General features: G+C 38.1%; 1 long non-coding RNA gene across 1 annotated transcript; it reads left to right on the top strand.

The window, feature by feature from the left end:
* Window positions 1-616: 616 nt before the first annotated feature.
* Window positions 617-10441, top strand: LOC149268139 (uncharacterized). The gene is made up of 3 exons (XR_016270842.1): window positions 617-1597; window positions 1678-1814; window positions 2070-10441. It is a non-coding gene; the product is annotated as an uncharacterized LOC149268139 (long non-coding RNA).
* The last annotated feature ends 883 nt before the right edge of the window (window positions 10442-11324 follow it).

The raw sequence follows: 11324 nt of genomic DNA, 5'->3' as shown, positions 1-11324 counted from the left end.
CACATTCTTGTATAATCAATCGGCTTATTTCTAAGCTGAGAGTTAGCGGAAATGAGCACGGCGTTTATTTCCCCTCTTGTGTAGTGGCGCGAGTTACCCGCCAGTCACTATACACACACACATACGTACATGAGTGACTCGCCGGTCACAGCGACACACATACATGTGCACACTTACTTGTGCTCACGTATGAGCCTCCGAGTGGCAACTTATACATACATACTCGCTGCTGCTTGTCGTCAGCATGAAAACGGAATAAAGTTTAGTGTATTATTCATTTGACTCGAAACAAGACGTCTTTTATTTCACACATAATATTTGTAAAATCAATCTCATATTGATAACTGGCGCAGCCTAAAGACTTCAGGGACAAGAAGAAGAGCCCCGAAGGAACCTACTTTATAAAATATTACAAAGCATAAGTATATTTATTATTAATAAATAGATTACAATTACATATACTTATATATATATATATATATATATATATATATATATATAACAAAAAAATATATATGTATATATATATAATAATGATAATAATAATAATAATATAGGTGTATATAAATAGAAATATGTGCATGTGCATATTTATGTGCGTACATGTATGCAGGTAACATTTGTTAGCAATTATATGTAACTGCATACATATACATGTATGTATGTAGGTACATACATACATGTATATGTTGCATAAATTGCTGTCTGATCGTGCTAGAGATCATTAATGTATTTAGTGATCGAACCTACTGTATCGGACAGAGCGAACAAGACAAATAAACAAAGTAACATTGTACATTTATGTATGTATGTATACATACATATGGATGTATGTATATTAAATATATTTACGATCTGAGCATTATATTATGATTACCATTATTTTGATTGACAATTAAACATGTATGTATATACATGTACATATACCAAAGTTTTCAGCAGAATTACATACATATCTACATATTTCATCACTTAGTAAATTTTACTTGAACTATTTACATATTTGTGTACATATGTATAATTCTATTCCTCGAATTCAGAAATTCTTGTTAAATACATACATATACACCCATGCATTGTCAAAGCTAAATTTGACTACACTGCGTAATTTCGCTATTAGAGCAAGACCAACACGCCACCGACGTCGCGACATAAAGGCGCCACTAATCGTCGCTGCACAAAATTTTACAAGAATCGCAATAGTCCAGCTTCGTCGCAACGCGTCGATGCACAAGTACTGCGTATTTTCATAGAATTGTATTATTTCATCATCTTTTGCCACCACTGCGTTACTTTGACGACAGCGACGAAATCATTTCAATTTTGAATCTCGTTGCGTGTGGACCTCGCTGCTCATTAAAGACAAAAACAAAAAGTTTACGAAAACAGTGCATTAGAAGGATTTTGAACAAACTAAATATTAATAAACAAGAGAGAAACATCAAAACGAACAATATCAAAGCATCTTCATTAGCAAAGCAAAGTGAAAAAAAAAAAAAAAAAAAAAAAAAAAGACTTGGTGGTGTTTGGACAAGATCACTGCATCGAGCAAGGATCTTGGACAAGTTCAAGTTTATTAAATGCTGAAATTGAAAAGGTGAATTAAAATATATAAAAGTGTAAAACCTATATATGGAATAAATATTATGAAATTAAACCAATTTCAATTCCCGACAGTACAACCTTGATGTCTGAACAGGATCACTGCATCGAGCAAGGATCCTGGGCAACTTCAATTGTATAAAAAAAAAAATAGAGAAGAGGAAACAAATAAAATAAAATAAACAAAATTTAAAATATCACACAATACTCAAGTAAGTAAGAACAAATGTGTGTGTAACCTTTGTATTATACAAAACCAAATGTACATATGTACATAGGTATGTTACAAAACATGACTGATGTCTGTCCGCCCTTAGGTATGATAACTGCAACGCGCAAGAATCATACCTCGCTTCAGCACAGTTGTGAAACAAAACAAGAATACAATTTAAATTATACAAAAAATATAATAATAATAGTAATAATAATAATAATGATAATAATAATAACAATAATACTATTCACAGAGCAAGAAAAGCAAAGAGAAGAAGAGACAATAACAGAAACGCAACAACTACAGCCCAAATTCATTGTCACGCTATAGCCCAAATTCATCGTTGCGCTACAAGTGGATGGATACCATACAGGGATAAAATATACCGTACCTACTACCCCACTTAAGTATCTACAATAAGTAATATCGAATATAAAATAAGAAACGCATAGCCTAGACATCCACATATTCCAATACGCATTATTATTATATATATTCATTACACACACATACATACGCATAAAATCAGACACATCATGCCAAAAACAACAACAACAAGAAGTGCAAGGCGCACTGCTAACACAGAAGACAGGGAAGAATCGCCGATTTTTAATGAGTCACTGGATGAACACATACCACCGGCTCAAGAACCTAATTCAGATAGACATAATATAACAGGTAGTTTCAATATAGCGGATCTTATAAAGACAATGCCCATTTATGAAGGAAATACAGAAGAATTAGGAGAGTTAATTTCAAACGTCGAGGAAATACTCTTGTTTATAAAAGGTTCAGAGCAAACTCCTACAGGGTTATTTATTTTAAGAGCAATTAGGAACAAAATACAAGGGAAAGCCCACGAAACTTTATATCAAACAGGAGTCAAATTAAATTGGAACGATATCAAAAATACACTAGTAAGACACTTTTCGGACAAAAGGACAGAATCTGATTTAATTGCTGAACTAGGTATTTTAACAACACAGAGTCACCCAGTAGAAATTCTTTACGAAAAGGTTACCAGCTTGCAGCGAACTTTAATAAACATTGTTAACGAAAAAGAAGGTAACCCAACAGTGCGAGAAACAAAAAAAGACTTTTTTATAAAACAATGCTTAGCCACATTCCTAAGAGGACTACGGGGACCATTAGGGCCTAGTATCCGAGGAAGAAACCCAATAGATGTTATTACAGCCTATGAACTAGCAAAAGCTGAAAAAGAAATTTTTAAAAATCAAAGACAAGCTAGATTCTGGAGTCAAACTAATAAAAAATTCAATTAAATTTAAAAATAGTTTTACAGGTCGTGAGTCAAATAGATCACAAAAGCAACAAATCGGAGAAAAAACTAATTACAGTAATAACCCGTACAGCCATGATAACATTAATAGAGAGCAACAGAACAGACACAATATTTAACATAGTGCAACAAGTGTATTCAAAATATTTTGCTCATAGTCAACTCTACAAGATTTTAAGATGCACAGAATTTCTGAGAGACATTATAACACTTGACGATCAACAAAAAGAAATTAGAGAATATCACCTTAGAAATAATCATAGAGGGATCGACGAAACATGCGCCCACTTAAAACGATCAATATATTTCACTCACATGAAACAAAAAATTACACAAACAATAAATAATTGCGACATATGTCAAACAATGAAATACGATAGACACCCTCAAAAAGTCCCATTTCAAGAACCCGAAATAACTCAAAAGCCATTAGATATAATTCACATGGATATATATTCAATTAGACATAAATATATATTAACAATAATTGACAAGCTATCAAGATTTGCTACCGGTTACACCATAACTGCTAGAAACTGTATTAATGTTGTTAAATCACTCAAACATTTCATTTGTACCTTCGGAATTCCAAAGAAGATAGTTTGCGACCAAGGACCTGAATTTGCGGGAAACATATTTGTTGATTTCTGTACACAATATAATATCATCAGACACGTAACGTCATTTCAACAATCTTCAAGTAACTCCACAGTGGAACGTTTTCACTCATCCCTAACAGAAACTTACAGAATCATATACGATTTGAAACAAAAAAATAGTCTACCTTGCACACACGAAGAGATGTTGTGGGAAGCATTGACCACGTATAATAATGCCATTCACTCAAGCACAGGTTATACGCCATTCGAATTATTTTCAGGCAGAACGCATATTTTAATAAAACAGCTAACTTTACCAATGAGCATGAATACTTACAAGAACTAAATTTATATCAACGAAAGTTATACCCAGAAGTAGTCCAACAATTAACCGACAAGACAGTAAAACGCACAGCTAGCTTAAACAAAGACAAGACTGACCCACCACAACTTGACAAAGACGAAATTGTATTTCGAAAAGAAAATAGGAGAAATAAATTAACACCTCGTTTTACAATACACAAAGTACTAGAAGACAAGGGACCTACTTTCATATCAGCAAAAAATCAAAAAATTCATAAATCAAAAATAAGACACATAACAAAAAAGCCAAAGACCCTTTAGTCGCATACCTAGATAAGAAAATATATATAGATACATATACATATAAAAATAATAACTTTTGAATACATAAAATACAATACTTCGTTGCGAAAGAAAAGTTATGTTATACTTATGTAAAATTTTGAAAATAATTGAATTGTTATTGTTATACGGCTGCAAAGGAATAGCCATACTTAAATTGAAAAAAAAAAAAAAAAAAAAAAAAAATTAATTAAATAAAAAGAAAAAAAAATATATATATATGTGTATATATATGTATATATAAATAAGTTTTTCAAATACATAATTACTATACTTAAGTTAAAACATTTTTGAATACATAAAATACAATACTTACGTTGTGAAAGAAAAGTTATGTTATACTTTTGTAAAATTTTGAAATATAGTTGAGTTTTTATTGTTATCGTTATTGTTGTATGTAAGTTATGTTACAAATTTAAAGTATACTTTAATTGTCACACGTTATATCGTAAAAAAAAAAAAGTTAGAACAAAGATAAAATCTATAAAAAATACCTATACATGGAACCTAAGCAGCTGAAAAGGAACGTCAATGGTGGACAATTCAAACCTTTCAGCCTCCAGTCAGACCATATTTTCGTTCTGGCCTTCACTTCAATCTAGGAGGGGAGGAGTTACCCGCCAGTCACTATACACACACACATACGTACATGAGTGACTCGCCGGTCACAGCGACACACATACATGTGCACACTTACTTGTGCTCACGTATGAGCCTCCGAGTGGCAACTTATACATACATACTCGCTGCTGCTTGTCGTCAGCATGAAAACGGAATAAAGTTTAGTGTATTATTCATTTGACTCGAAACAAGACGTCTTTTATTTCACACATAATATTTGTAAAATCAATCTCATATTGATAACTCGCGCACGTAGAGGGGTAATAAGTGTGGCCCTGGCGGGCAACGAGTATATGTAGTTTGTCGCAGACCCCTTGTTGTTCGTTGTTTCGGGCAGCCGACACTGCACGGGACAGCGTCCGATGTTTACCGTTAGGACTTTTACAGTTAGGGCTATTTTTAGCTTAAGTAGAAAATTCGCGTATTTTGTGTATGCGACACAACCGACCGCGACGAGAGCAGATTAGCGACTTACAAGAAGGGAAATAAACGCCGTGCTCAGCTGATATTTTGGTTAGAAAAAAGTAAAAAAGAAAATATAAGTAAAATACTGTCGGTTTATAGGCTAAACTTTAACACTAAAGTTGCTAACAATAATAACCAATTAAAATGGATGAGAATAATTCTTCGAACAATCTGCCTAGTAATAAGCAGATTAACTACGAAAAAATGCACCAAGTTGCCGGCAAATCGCCGCTAGAAATCAGGGCAGAATTTCTAAAAATACAACATCTGTTATGTACTGATACGCAGAATATTAGTAGTACAACTACAACACTAACATTTACTAGTGCGATTAATAATTCCACTTACACTAACGCAACAGCAGCCACTGCAGCAATCTACTGTGCCCTAGTGGATGCACGGCTAACCTTGAAACTGGCTCAATTCAACGCTCCGCTGATACTGTCGCTCCAATATGCAGCGATGCCGCTAAAACTAACAATCCAGTACTTAGTGGAGCTGCACTAAAATTGGCGACTGCCCAAAGAAACTTAAAAAATAAAAGGAAGATTTCTTCTCCCTATAATAGCCTTCAGAAGTCGAACAAAAACTTAAAACTGGACGCGTCTTCAATAACAACCAGCACAATAAACTCTAGCAACAGATTTGCCTTGCTAGACATGGACATTGATGCAGCCAGTGAAATGCACGACGACGAAACTCTTACATTTTCCAATGAAGGAAATAACAGCTCTTCTGATGCTGCCCCTCAGAATACTCTCAATATGAATCCTAACGACACGGACAACAACCCACAGCATATTACTTCTAATGCTAATAAGCTTAGTTCCCCAAAGCCACCGCAGATAGTAGTTAGTATTACCGACCTTAATGATCTCTTTGAACTCATCAAGGAGGTAACTAGCCTAGATAACGTGTCCATCAAAGTCAATCAAGGTGAAACAGCCCGAATATGTCCCAAAGACAGTGATACATATAGAGCCATTGTAAACCATTTTGATACTCTTGGGATTGAATTTCACACTTATCAACTAAAGGAAGATAAACCCTGCAGAATAGTTGTTAAGGGGCTACACCACAGTACATTGAACAACGAGATTATTGAGGATTTAAAAAAAATGGATTTGCTGCTCTGCAGGTGCATAACCTAAGAGCTAGGGCTTCCAGCAATGAAAAACTCAACATATTCTTCATTAATATAAGACCATGTCCTAAAATTAATGAAATATATAACATTAAGACACTGTGCAGACAGAAGGTGAGGGTAGAGAGGATGCGCAAAACATCCGAAATCGCCCAATGTACAAGATGTCAGGATTATGGTCATACAGCCAAATACTGCCGTCGTCATCCCAATTGTGCCCGATGTGGTGAAGACCACCTCACCAAGCTATGTGCACGATCCTCGGAAGAACAGCCCACTTGTATCCACTGTGGAGGTAACCATATGGCAAGCTACAAAGGCTGCCAGTGGTATCAGGAGTTCAGTAGACGAGCAACAGGCTCTCTGGCAAAACAACACTCTGACACACTACTACCTAGACAGACTAGCAAGAATCAAAAACAGGCAAAATCGCAACAACCACAATTAAAACAGAGACAACGGCAGCAAACTCAACAAACGTCCAACCCTAGAGTCGATCCTGGAGGTAAATCCTATGCTGCAATAGTCCGTGGCGGCAATGCACCTCCTCATCGTCTAACTCAAGAGCCACAGAAACAAATCAATTCATATGCGCCAAATAATAGTTACCAACAGCACCATCTAGTTGACATTCAGACATTGCTAGACCAACAGCAACCGCAATTTCTGAAATGGCAACAACAGATGCAATTACAGCAGCAGCAACAATTCCTCTTATGGCTCCAAGAGCAACAAAGGGAACAACAACAACAAAACAAGCAAAACAGCCTACGATTAGAGCGACTTGAAAGCATGGTTCACGAAATGGCTAACATGATAAAACAATGGACTGGAAATACGTGGAATCCCCAGCTTCACAATAACGCCTCAACTTCACAATGAACCCACTCAAGATTCTCATCTGGAATGCCAATGGCATTGCAGGTAAAGCCAGAGAAGTGGAACTCTTTGCGCACAACAACAACGTGGACATTCTCCTGCTAAGCGAGATAAGACTAAACCGAGGGGAAATAATAAATATCTTTGGATATACTTTCTATCCAGCCTACAAACCCTCTAATCACAATCACGGCGTTGGAGGAGCGGCGGTATATGTCAGGACTTCTCTTCGCCATTTTCCACAAAGAACTTTGGAAACGCAATCCATACAAATGTCGTCAATAAAAGTTGCCACAGGTCTGGGAGATATGGTATTCAGCGCAATTTACTGTCCGCCAAGGAATAGACTTGAAGAAAGGCACTTCAATCACATACTTGTCTCCTGTGGCCAAAGATATCTTGTTGGTGGAGATTGGAATGAGCGACACTGGCTGTGGGGAGACACCTATAACTCACCCAGGGGCCGAGAGTTAGCCGAAGCTATTTCAGCAAGAGGAGCTTGCATTCTCGCAACGGGATCACCAACCAGATATCCATATGTGTCGAGTCACACACCTAGCTGCATCGATTTTGCCTTATACCATGGGGTACCGGAGTCACAAGCAACTATATACCAAAGCTGGGACTTAGATTCTGACCACATAGCCCTCGTTGTTAACTTGCAAGTAGATGGCTCCAACATCAGACCAAGCCCACGGTTGATCAACAACCGCACTAACATCACGGAGTTCAGACAACATCTTGAATCTGCCATCGAACCGAACTCCACCATGAACTCTGGAGAAGACATCGAGAGAGCTGTTGATTCTCTAGCCGAGAGCATATATATGGCTGCCTCTGCCTCAACGCCATCTGCACCTGAAATACGCCCAAGAAGTTATGGCATTGTCCTCACAAGAGAGGCAAGAGATTTAATTAGAAGAAAGAGGTGCCTACGAAGAAGAGCGATTCGATCTCAAGATCCTTGGGACCGACTTCTGTGGAACCGAGCTGCAAGAGAGCTACGTTACCTCCTAAGGGAAATCAGAAGTGATTTCTTTGAGCAGAAACTCGCTTCTATGGATTATACAATTGATGCCAACTACTCTCTATGGAAATGTACAAAATCGCTCAAGAAACAACCCTTCAGACAAGTTCCCGTCAGATGTCACGATGGTTAGCTTGCGAAAAATGATTGGGAGCAGGCCAATGCGTTCGGATACCATCTCGCGGAGCGTTTCAGCAGCTTTGATTATGCCACTTTAGAGCAGAGAAGAGAGACTCAACTAAGCCTACAGAGCCCACTACAAATGTCCTTGCCTATTAAGCCTATAGAGATTGAGGAAGTAACAGAAATTATACGTTCATTGCCTAAAAACAAAGCTCCGGGTATTGACAGGATTTGCAATGCCACGCTGAAGGCCCTGCCTGTAAGAGCGATACTCGAAATAGTTTCAATTTTCAATGCTATCGTCAGGCTGCAAGTGTTCCCAAAGCAATGGAAATTAGCAGCAATTACAATGATACACAAGCCAGGCAAGCCAGAAACGGATCCAGAGTCTTATCGGCCAATAAGTCTCCTACCTTCTCTGTCTAAGTTATGGGAGAGGACTATTGCAAATCGAATCTCCGCCAATATAAGCCAGTGCAATACTATGCCGGATCACCAATTTGGTTTTCGAGAGGGACACGGGACGGTGGAGCAGGTCCATAGATTGGTAAAGCACATCATGCAGGCGTATGACGATCTGGAGTTTTCAAACGCTGCCTTCATTGACATGCAGCAAGCATTTGACAAGGTATGGCACGATGGTCTGCTGTGCAAAATAAAAAACCTCTTGCCATCCCCATATTACTGCCTTCTAAGGTCATATTTGGAGGGACGAGAGTTTAAAGTCAGGGTAAAGGACATATACTCGGCCACCTATACAATGAGAGCAGGTGTGCCACAAGGCAGTGTCCTGGGTCCACTGCTCTTTTCCTTATATATCTCGGATATACCAAGCCCCACCTCTCAGCATATGGATGATCCAGCCAAGGCTATTATTGCGACATATGCCGATGACATCGCAGTCATTTACAACTCAAAAAGTTGCTCAGAGGCCAGTGCAGGCCTACAAAGGTATCTCGAAACTCTTGCTGCATGGTGTAAACGTTGGAATATGGAAATTAATCCGTTGAAAACCACAAACCCATGTTTCACCCTCAAAAAAGCAATGCAGACCCCTCCAATTCACCTAGAAGGGGTTGCCCTGGAACAGCCGTCGCAAGTGAAATACCTTGGCATCATTTTGGACAAGCGCCTCACCTTTGGGCCACACCTTAAAGCTGCAGCCAAGAAATGTCGCCATAGACTGCAGCAATTGCGGTGGCTAAACAACAGAAAAAGCACATTGCCGCTAAGATGCAAACGAGCGGTATACGTTCATTGCATTTTGCCTATATGGCTTTATGGAGTGCAGATTTGGGGGATTGCTGCCAAATCCAACTACAAAAGAATCCAAGTACTGCAAAATAGATTACTTCGACAGATCACAAACTGTCCGTGGTATGTACGTGGATCAACACTACACAAAGATTTAAAGCTACATACTGTCGAAGAGCAGATTGGCAGGCACACGAGCAGGTACAGGGACAGACTGTTGAGACACCGCAATCTACTCGCAAGAGGACTGTTACCTGCCAGACCTCTAAGAAGACTCAAACGGCAAGGCTTTGCCAAAACTATTGGACAATAGTAAAACCTCCACAACTTAAAATCCCCATAACTTATGGGGTTCGGCTCTATTATTAATTTACCTTCCCTGTGTTGTTATGGTTCTATTTTTGATGTACCGGTTCTACACTTAATAAATATATAAAAAAAAAAAAAATTAAGTGTAGAAATTGTACAATCAGATATAGAACTTTAACAACACATATATATATACATAAAGTTAGAGCCAAACCTCACTCAATTTGTCAGGAAAAAAAAAGAAAAATAATAATAATAATATTTATTGTATACCCATTGTTTTGGTAAAGCACTGCCGTTTAAGTCGTCTTAGGGGTCTGGCAGGTGTTAGACCTCTTGCGAGTAGGCTTTGATGTCGTACAAGTCTGTCTGAGTATCTGCTTGTGTGTTTACATATTTGTTCTTCGACAGTAGACAGCTTCAGGTCTCTATGCAGTGTTGAGCCGCGTATGTACCAGGGACAGTTTGTTATCTGCCGTAACACTCTGTTCTGCAAAACCTGCACTCTTTTATAATTTGATTTTGCAGCGATTTGCACTCCATAGAGCCATATTGGTAGGATGCAGTGTATATAGACAGCTCTTTTACATCTCAGCGGTAAGGTGCTCTTCTTATTGTTGAGCCATCTTAATTGTTGCAGTCTGTGACGACATTTTTTCACCGTAGCTTTGAGGTGTGGACCAAAGGTAAGTCGCTTGTCCAGTGTGATGCCAAGATATTTTACCTGAGCAGGTTGCTGTAGGGTTACTCCCGACATCTGAATTGGAGGGGTATGCATTGCCAGCCTTTTAAGAGTGAAGCAAGGGTTCAATGTTTTTAGCGGATTAACTTTGAGATTCCACCGCTTGCACCAATCAGCGAGAGTATCCAGATATCTCTGTAGTCCTATACTTGCTTCAACCATATTTTTCGGGCTATAGATGATGGCAATATCATCAGACGAGAGTGTGTTTTTTACCTTGACTCTGAACACACGGTCTTCTAGGTAAGATCTTAAGAGACCATAGTACGGAACAGGTAGAAGGTTTTTTATTTTGTACAGTAATCCATCGTGCCACACCTTATCAAACGCTTGCTGCATGTCAATAAAGACAGCGTTGGAGTATTCAGAATCATCAAAAGCCTGCAAGATGTGTTTCACC

This window comes from Drosophila arizonae, chromosome X, assembly GCF_054131065.1.
Source record: "Drosophila arizonae isolate 15081-1271.41 chromosome X, UAZ_ARI_1.0, whole genome shotgun sequence".
Taxonomy (NCBI): Eukaryota; Metazoa; Arthropoda; class Insecta; order Diptera; family Drosophilidae; genus Drosophila; species Drosophila arizonae.
The sequence above is the reverse complement of the archived record's forward strand: the minus strand, read 5'-3'. Positions and strand labels throughout refer to the sequence as shown.